The sequence below is a fragment of the Theropithecus gelada genome, chromosome 5, assembly GCF_003255815.1.
Source record: "Theropithecus gelada isolate Dixy chromosome 5, Tgel_1.0, whole genome shotgun sequence".
NCBI lineage: Eukaryota > Metazoa > Chordata > Mammalia > Primates > Cercopithecidae > Theropithecus > Theropithecus gelada.
This window is the reverse complement of record NC_037672.1, coordinates 67065556-67075148: the sequence shown is the minus strand read 5'-3', so window position 1 is coordinate 67075148 and position 9593 is coordinate 67065556. Positions and strand designations below refer to the sequence as shown.

The following is a 9593-nucleotide window of genomic DNA, read 5'->3' as shown; positions in this document are numbered from 1 at the left end:
TGGCAAATGTCTACCCAGGCTGCTTCCAGCCTGCCTGCATGTGTTCAGGGCAGCAATGTAATTTTTATGTTATCATAAGCTAAACCTAATCAGGAGGCAAATGTTCTGCTGACTAATTTAGCTCTGTTTTCCAGAGCAAGAGATAAATACCTTAGAGTGAGAGGCAATATAGAGTTGTGGGAGCCAGCACAAAGGAATCAGGGGCCTACTGTCAGTCCTGGCTCTGCTCCTTCTTCACTCAGTGACTTTGGGATAGTTTCCCCACGCCTGGATTTTAGGTTTCTCGTTGGAAATGAAGCAGCATGAGCATAGTGGGGAACAATAGGAGACCTAAGGACTGAGAAGTGAACATTTGGAGGCAAGTTGCTTACTATGTCTCATCAAGATATCCCTTCTAAGACACTGTATTAGTTTGTTCTCACAGGGCAAATAAAGACATATCTAAGACTGAGTAATGTATAAAGAAAAAGAGGTTTAATGGACTCACAGTTCCACATGGCTGGGGAGGCCTCACAATCATGGCAGAAGGCGAAGGAGCAAAGACATGTCTTACATGATGGTAAGCAAGAGAGTATGTGCGGGGGTTGGGGGGCTGCCCTTTATTAAACCATGAGATCTTGTGAGATTTATTCACTATCACGAGAACAGCACAGGAAAAACCTGACCCCGTGATTCAATTACCTCTCATCCGGTCCCTCTACAACACATGGGGATTATGGGAGTTACAATTCAAGATGAGTTTTGAGTGGGGATACAGCCAAACCATAGAAGATGTTTGTTTGTTTGTTTGTTTTCAGCTTTTGTTTTGTTCTTTTGGTTTTGCTTTTACCACTTTAAAAATGAGATGTGTTTCACAATCAATGGCATATCCTATTTTATTAACAGCATTTTATGTCACTCTTAACACTACATAAAATAACAATGTGTCTGATAGTTGGCACTTTTTAGATTTGATGAAATACAGTTATGTTTATGTTTCTGAGCTGAGTTTGCTTATCTGAAAATAAAGCATGTGGGCGAGGCAAGTCCTCAGATCTCCTTCCTGTCTGAGATTCTGAGTCTTGCTTTGCTGAATTGCACACTCCGTCACCTACTTGGTACACTAGTGGGGTTAATGAAGAGCTGGCTTAACCTTTTAATATCTTACCTTTGATGCTAATCTTTTCCCAGCCTAGTCTAGACTATTCTTTCTAGAATAAAGTTTTCAAGGTCTCTGAGAAGTTCAAGGTCTTGGGACACATTCTTCCTGCAGCACTGATTAGCTGGATGGTGTCTGCTCCTAACAAGACCAGAGGACATCTTTCACAGCCACAAGCATAATAATTTTCTATCACACATATTTATTATTCATATGTAGCTCCTTGAAGTTGCTGGTAGTGAGGGTATGGCTGGAGGTCTGCAAGGATGAGCAAGGATATTGACAACAAGCATGCCCTGTCTCTGAGCAGGGAAGGGGTAAAAACACTGAAATTCCTGAGAATGCTCAGTGGAGCAGTGCTGCCCATGTCACCTTCCCATGAAACTACAGGGACAGAGGGAACATGAGCTGAAAACAGGGCCACATAGCTCTGGGATTGCCTGAGCATCTGCAAGATTGTGGTGTACTGTTGGGGAGCCCTGATTTTTGCCCTGAACATTGGATTTGCTTTGTTTTTTATAATGCAAAAAGAAAATGCCTGCGGTAATACTTACCTTTCACTCATATTCATTCACTTAGTTTTGAAACCTCTTTCTGTTTCTTTCAGAATCCCTTTATTTGGCACTGAGTTACGTGTTTGTATGCTTCGTACAATAAAATAACTTCAGAAAGAAGCACAAATCTAAGTCAACACGTTTCTGAAATCTTTACCTTTTTGAACATCTGCAGATGGATCTGAATATTCTCAAAATTATGTCTTTTAGTGCAGCTCTTCGGTAGTAATATGTGAGTTTTGACATTCTGCTGTAAATAGCTTCTTGGAATCAAAAGTTATATTTGAGAGACTTGTTTCTTAGCACGCTTATGAAACTTCTTCTGGTAAATACACAAACTAGTACTTCATGATTTCTTTTTCTGGTCAGCAGAAAGTAACATAAGCTCAATCTGAGCCTAGTAACAGGTGAGCCTCTAAATTATTTGGGTTATTTTATTTTAAATGTTAAGTCCTTGACGATGTCATCTTGCTGATGCCTCAATGTGTGCAGGCAGTAAGAGGAAATGAAGACTTACACTGTGGGGACAGGAGGCTTGAGGACATCTGCAAGCTGGTACAGTGCAGTGGAGAAGGCAAGGCTTTGCTTTTGAGTAGATGACAGTTGAAAACATTGGCTCTGCCCCTTATCTACCATGTGATGTTTAGTTCTCTGAGCCTCATTGTCCTCACTTGCACATAATGAGTCAATCACACCTCACAGTGTTATTCTGAAGATTAAACAAAATAACGTAAGAATGGATTTTCTACAACCCCATCCCATGGGAGGTATTTAGATTTACTCCTCTTTCTCATGTCCACACTGCCTTTAGGAGCCTTGTTTAACATTTTTTGGGTTTGAATTTTGATTTTTGATTTTGTTTTTCCATCAATGAAGTATAAAATCTGAATATTTTCACAGTGGTACACATATGTAATATAAACTTAAAATAGAAAAATTAGTGAAACCTGCCATCTGAAGATACTGGACAGTACATATGAATATATAAAAAAATTTCCAATAAATATGAACAGACTTTTAAGGTGTTTAAAAGAATAAATGATCTCAGCATATAAAATGCTTTTATTTCCTAAAAGTAATTTTATTTTCCCCATAAAGATCTCAGCAACTTGTAAACAAGAAACTCTCCCTCCCAACCACCCCCCTGCCTGCCCCCGAGTTGTATATCACAGTCCAGGGATAGAACTGGAGACATCCGGTCTCCTCATCTGCATCTGACTCCTGGAAGGCAGTACAAGTTGAATACAAAGTCCTGTCCGGAGGAATCCTTCCCAGGACCCTCTTGCAGTGGCACAAGCCTTAAGATGGCCATAAAGTTAAATAGACCATTTTTTTAGGTAAATAAAACCCATACTATTCACACTCTGTAGATTCTGGTTGTCTTCTCTCTCTTGACACAAATTCCTACAGAGGAACCCAGGACACCACCCTCAGATTTTAGGACACTGGGATCCTATATTGATCATGATTAGAGAATCAAATAATAAAATATGTTCCGTGTGTGTGTGTGCACGCACGTGTGCGCACGCATGGAGAAAGAGAGAAAGAAAGAGTAAGAGAGAGAGGGATTTATTATAAAGAATTGGCTCGGATGAGTAATTACAGTGGCTGGGAAGTTCCACCATCTTCTGTCTGCAAGCTGGACAAGAAAGCCAGTGGTGTAATTTAGTTCAAATATGAGGGCCTTAGAACCAGGGTTGTTGATGGCGTGATTTAGTTTAAGGACCAGAGAAGATGAGGTGAGATGTCCCACATTATGCCATGAGGCAGAAAAAGAAGAGGCAAATCCCTCCTTCCTCTGTGTGTGCTCTGTTCAGGTTTGCCATGGATTGGATAATGCCCACACACTTTGAGGAGGGCAGTCTACTTAACTGAGTCCATGGATTCGCATGCTAGTCTCATCCAGAAACACCCTCACAGACCTTACCCAGAAATAATGTTTTTCCTGGGCACCGTTTATCCCAGTCAAGTTGACACAAAGAATTACCCATCATGGGTCCCCAGGTCTCCACTGTCATAGCAATGACGCCCGAGGAGGATGAGCCACTGGAAGTTGTTAAATAGCTTTCAACAGAAGACTTGTCCAGTTTTTCAGACTCCTGTATCTTTGTCAATATAATTTGACTCATTCAAGCTCAGGAGGCATGGAGACATATAAGGCTTTTATTCCCAGCACTAGCCTGTCAGAAGTTTTCTATTCTCTGTTATGGTTTGTTACTATAGAATGTAGAGGTGATTGCAGTCATAGTAGAGAAAGGTAAATGTGAATGCAGATGTTATTGTGACCTCCCAAAATTTGGCCTGAGGGGGTGACTTTCAGGGGCAGTGCTATGGACTGAAATGTGTTCCCTTAAAATTCAGATATTGAGGCCCTTAACCTTCTATGTGATGGTATTTAGAGATAGGGCTTTCAGAAGTAATTAAGTTTAGATGAGGTCACGAGGATGGGGCCCTTGTAATGAGAGTGGTGCCCTTCTAAGAAGCAACACCAGAGAGCCTACTCTCTGTCTCTCTCCATCATGTGAGGACACAGGCAAAAGGTGGTCATTAGCAACCCAGGAAGGGGTATCTCCCCAGAACCTGACCATTTGAGACCCTGATCTCAGACTTCCAGCCTCCAGAAATGTGGGCAAATAAATTTTTGTTGTTTAAGCCACATAGTCTGTGGCATTTTGTTATGGCAGCCAAAGCAAGTAATATGGACAGCATCAGACACTGCATCAGACATTTGCACATTCCCTCTTTCACCTAACCTTTGGATATCAGTGCAGTCTCTGCAAAACTAAAACAGGTGGACTTTGGCATCCAGTTTTTGAAACATTCCATCCCCTGTTAGATGTATTACACATTCTGATGTATCACTCTTTAAAAACCAAAGTATCTTTAGCCTGGCTTTAGAATTACATGAACTCTAGTTAGTCATAACCAGATACTGCAGTTAATGAGAGTTTTGCTTTTCCCAATCATGTTAGAGTGTGGTATTATTTTTTCTGTAAAACAAAACAAAAGCATAGGATGTGAAGCTCCACCTAGAAGTAGTTCAGTGATTTCAACTTCTTTAATTGACTTTGTGTGAGTTTTTGAGTAGTTGAAAGACATAACTATGGCTGTGAATAGAAGGGAAAGCATATTCTTTACTAGGTTTTGGCATTTGCCAGAAATTTTACCAGAACATGCACACCAGAGAAGTTTATAAAATGCATGTATTTCATGAACATGAAGTCAAAGGTATATTTTATAAACATGTAGTCGCCTTTGACTACATTTGTTATGTTAATTATATGCATGGGGCTAGGAGAGACAAGTAAATTGGTAGTTCAACAACTTCTGCATAATTATATAATCAACCTCGCAATGGCTTGAGTATAATTTTTAATTAAGCTTTGCATTATTATAGTTGCAGTATGTAGATATTGTAGAAAATTAGAACATTGAAGCAATAGGGAGGAGGAGCCAAGATGGCTGACTAGAAGAAGCTGCCATCAGTGGCTCTCATGGAGAAGAATGAAAATGGCAAGTAAATCCTGCACCTTCAGCACAAGTATCCAGGTTTTTCTCATTGGGGCCAACTAGACAGTTGGTACAACACCCAGAGAGTGAGAAAAAGCAAGGTGGAGCCACAGCCCACCTGAGAGCCACATAGGGCGAGGGGATTCCTACCCCCAGCCAAGGGAGGTGGTGAGTGATTGTGCTACCTCATCAGGGAAACCATGCTTTTTCTGTGGATCAGGAAATCCCCCTGTGAGCCCATGCCACCAGGGCCTTGGGTCCCAAGCACAGAATCATATAAACTCTTTGTGGCTGTTTGAGTTGTAGCCAGTGGCAGCAGGCTAGAGACTGCCTAAGATGACCGAGTTCCTGGAGAGAGGGGTGATGGCCATTACTGTGGCTCCAGTCTGCCATTTTCCCCTGCTGATGCCAGGGAAGCTGGGCCGTTTGGACTGGGAGGAATTCCCACAGTTCTGTACAGCAGCTGTGGCAGATCATGGCCAGGCTGCTTCTTTAGGTGGGACCTGAATCCATTCCTCCTCACAGTGGGGGGCCTCCCTGGGAATTTCAGCAATTCCAGCCAGGGCTTTACAGACAGAACTCTGAACTCTCTGGGATGGAGACCCTGGGGGCAGGGGTGGCCACAGTTTCCACAGTCTAGTGGACTTTGTCTTTCCTGCCTGCTTGCTCTGAAAAGTCTGGGCAGTCCAGATGAGGAGGACTTCCCCCATTGCAGGGCACCTGCCCTGCCAAGGGGTAGCCAGAGTATATTATTAAGTGGGTCACTGATCTGGTGCCTCCTGACTGGGTGAGACATGCCAACAGGGATTGCCAGATACCTTATACAGGAGTGTTCCTGCCGGCATCAGATGGGTGCCCTTCTGTGACAGGGTTCCAAGAGGAAGGAGCAGCCAGCCATGTTTGCTGTTCTGCAGCCTCCACTGATGACACCTCCAGGTGCAGGAGGGACTCAAGTGAATAGGGTCTGGAGTGGACCCCCAGAAAAACCACAGCAGCCCTACGGAAGAGGGGCCTGACTGTTAAAAGAGAAACAAACAAATATAAAGTAACAACAACAATATCAACAAGAAGACCCCACAAAAACCCTAACTGAACTAACTGAAGGTCATCAGCCTTAAAGATCAAAGGTAGATAAACTCACAAACATGGGGAAAAATCAATGCAAGAATGCCAAAAACTCAAAAACCCTGAGTGCCTCTTTTCCTCCAAATTATTTCAATACCACTCCAGTAAGGGAACAGAACTGGGCTGAGGATGACATGGATGAATTGACAGAAGTAGGCTTCAGAAGTGAGTAATAACAAACTTTACTGAGCTACCAGAGCATGTTCTAACCCAATGTAAACAAGCTAAGAACCATGATAAAACATTACAGGAGCTGTTAACCAGAATAACCAGTTTAGAGAGGAACATAAAGGATCTGATGGAGCTGAAAAACACTACACGAAAACTTCACAATGCAACCACAAATATCAATAGCCAAATAGACCAAGCATAAGAAAGAATCTCTGAGCTTGAAGACTATCTTCTGAAATAAGACAGGCAGACAAGATTAGAGAAAAAGAATGAAAAGGAATGAACAAAACCTCTGATAACTATGGGATTATGTAAAAAGACTGAACCTACGACTAATGGGAGTACATGAAAGAGACAAGGAGAATGGACCCAAGTTGGAAAACATTCATCAGGATATCATGCAGGAGAACTTCCCGAACTTAGCAAGACAGGCCAACATTCAAATGTAGAAAATTCTGAGAACCCCAGTAAAATACTCCATGAGAAAAATAAACTCCAAGACACATAATCATCAGATTCTCCAAAGTTGAAATGAAGGAAAAAATGTTAGGGGCAGCCAGAGAGAAAGGCCAGGTCACCTACAAAGGGAAGCCCATCAGACTAACAGCAAATCTCTCAGTGGAAACCCTGCAAGCAAAAAGGAATTGGGGGCCAACATCGACATTCTTAAAGGAAAGAATTTCCAACCCAGAATTTCATATCAGGCCAAACTAAGCTTCATAAGTGAAGGAGAAATAAAATCCTCTTCAGCCAAATAAATGTTGGGGGAATTAGTTACCACCAGGCTTGCCTTGCAAGAGCTCCTAAGGAAAGGAAAAACCATTACCAGTCACTATAAGAACACACTGAAGTACACAGACCAATGACACTGTGAAGCAACTACATTAACTACATTAACAAGTCTGCAAAATAACTGGCTAGATTCATGATGACAGGATCAAATTCACACATAACATCATTATCCTTAAAAGCAAATGGGCTAAATGCCCCCAATTAAAAGACACAGAATGACAAGCTGGATAAAGAGTCAAGACCTATCAGTGTGCTGTATTCAAGAGACCCATCTCATGTTCAAAGACACATATAGGCTCAAAATAAAGGGATGGAGGAAAATTTACCAAGCACATGGAAGCAGAAGAAATCAAGGGCTACAAGCGTAGTTTCAGACAAAACGGACTTTAAACCAACAAAGATAAAAAAATACAAAGAAGGTCATTACATAATGGTAAAGGGTTCCATTCAACATGAACAAATAACTATCCTAAATATATATGCACCCAATACAGGATCACTCAGATTTATAAAACAAGTGCTGAGAGACTTACAAAGAGAATTATACTCCCACACGTAATAGTGGGAGAGATTAACACCCTACTGTCAATATGAGACAGATCATCAAGACAGAAAATTAACAAAGATATTCAGGACTTGAACTCAGCTCTGAATCAAGTGGAGCTAATAGATATCTACAAAACTTTCTACCCCAAAATAATGGAATATACATTCTTCTCAGAATTGCCTGACACTTTACTCTAAAATTGATCACATAATTGGTAGTAAAACACTCCTCAGCAAATGCAAAAGAACTGACATCATAACAGTCTCTCAGACCACAGCACAATCAAATTAGAACTCAAGATTAAGAAACTCACTCAGAACCACACAGTTTCATCAAAATTGAACAACCTGCTCCTGAATGACTCCTGGGTAAATAATAAAATTAAGGCAGAAATCAAGAAGTTCTTTGAAGCTAATGAGAACAAAGAGACAATGTACCAGAATCTTTGGGATGCAGCTAAAGCAGTGTTAGGAGGGAAATTTATAGCACTAAAATGCTCATATCAAAAATCTAGAAACATCTCAAATAGACACCCTAACATCAAAATGAAAAGAACTAGAGAACCAAGAGCAAACAACCCCGAAAACTAACAGAAATAAGACACAACCAAGATCAGAGAGGAACAGAAGGAGATAGAGACACAAAAAACCTTCAAAAAATCAATGAATCCAGGATCTGGTTTTTTGAAAAAAATGTTAAACTAGGCAGACCACTCGCTAGACTAATAAAGAAGAACAGAAAGAAGAATCAAATAAACACAATAAAAAGTGATAAAGGAGATATCACCACTGACCCCACTGAAGTACTACAAACAACCATCAGAGAATACTGTAAACACCTCTATGCAAACAAACTAGAAAATCTAGAAGAAAAGGATAAATTCCTGGACACATACACCCTCCCAAGACTGAACCAGAAATAAGTTGAATACCTGAATAGACCAATAACCAGCTGTGAAATTGAGGCAGAAATAAATAGCCTACCAACCAAAGAAAGCCCAGGATCAGACAGATTCATGGCTAAATTCTACCAGAGGTACAAAGAAGAGCTGGTACCATTTCTACTGAAACTATACCAAAAATTTGAAAAAGAGGGACTTCTCCCTAACTCATTTTACAAGGCCAGCATCATCTTGGTACCAAAACCAGGCAGAGACACAACAACAACACAAAAGAAAACTTCAGGCCAATATCCCTGATGAACATCAATGCAAAAATCCTCAATAAAATACTGGCAAACCAAATCCGTCTGCACATCAAAAAGCTTATCTGCTATGATCAAGTCAGCTTCATCCCCAGGATCCAAGGCTGGTTCAACATACACAAATTGATAAACATAAGTCATCACATAAACAGAACTAAAGACAAAAACCACATGATTATCTCAATAGATGGAGAAAAAGCCTTTGATAAAATTCAACATCTTTTAATGTTAAAAACTCTCAGTAAACTAGCTATTCTAAGAACATACCTCAAAATAATAAGAGCCATTTATGACAAACCCACAACCAACATCATACTAAATGGGTAAAAGCTGGAAGCATTCCCCTTGAGAACTGGCACAAAACAAAATGCCCTCTATCACCACTTCTATTCAACATAGTGTTGGATATTCTGGCCAGGGCAATCAGGCGAGAGAAAGAAATAAAGTGTTTCAAATTGGAAGAGAAAAAGTCAAACTGTCTCTGTTTGCAGATGACATGATCCTATATCTAGAAAACCTCATCATCTCCGCCCCAAAGCTTCTTAAGCTGATG

At 40.8% G+C, this 9593-nt stretch overlaps 1 protein-coding gene across 2 annotated transcripts in view; it reads left to right on the top strand.

Annotated features, from left to right (window-relative positions):
• PARM1 (prostate androgen-regulated mucin-like protein 1) overlaps window positions 1-9593 on the top strand; it is a 117346-nt gene that overhangs the window by 35393 nt on the left and 72360 nt on the right. The gene's annotated exons all lie outside the window — the stretch shown is intronic.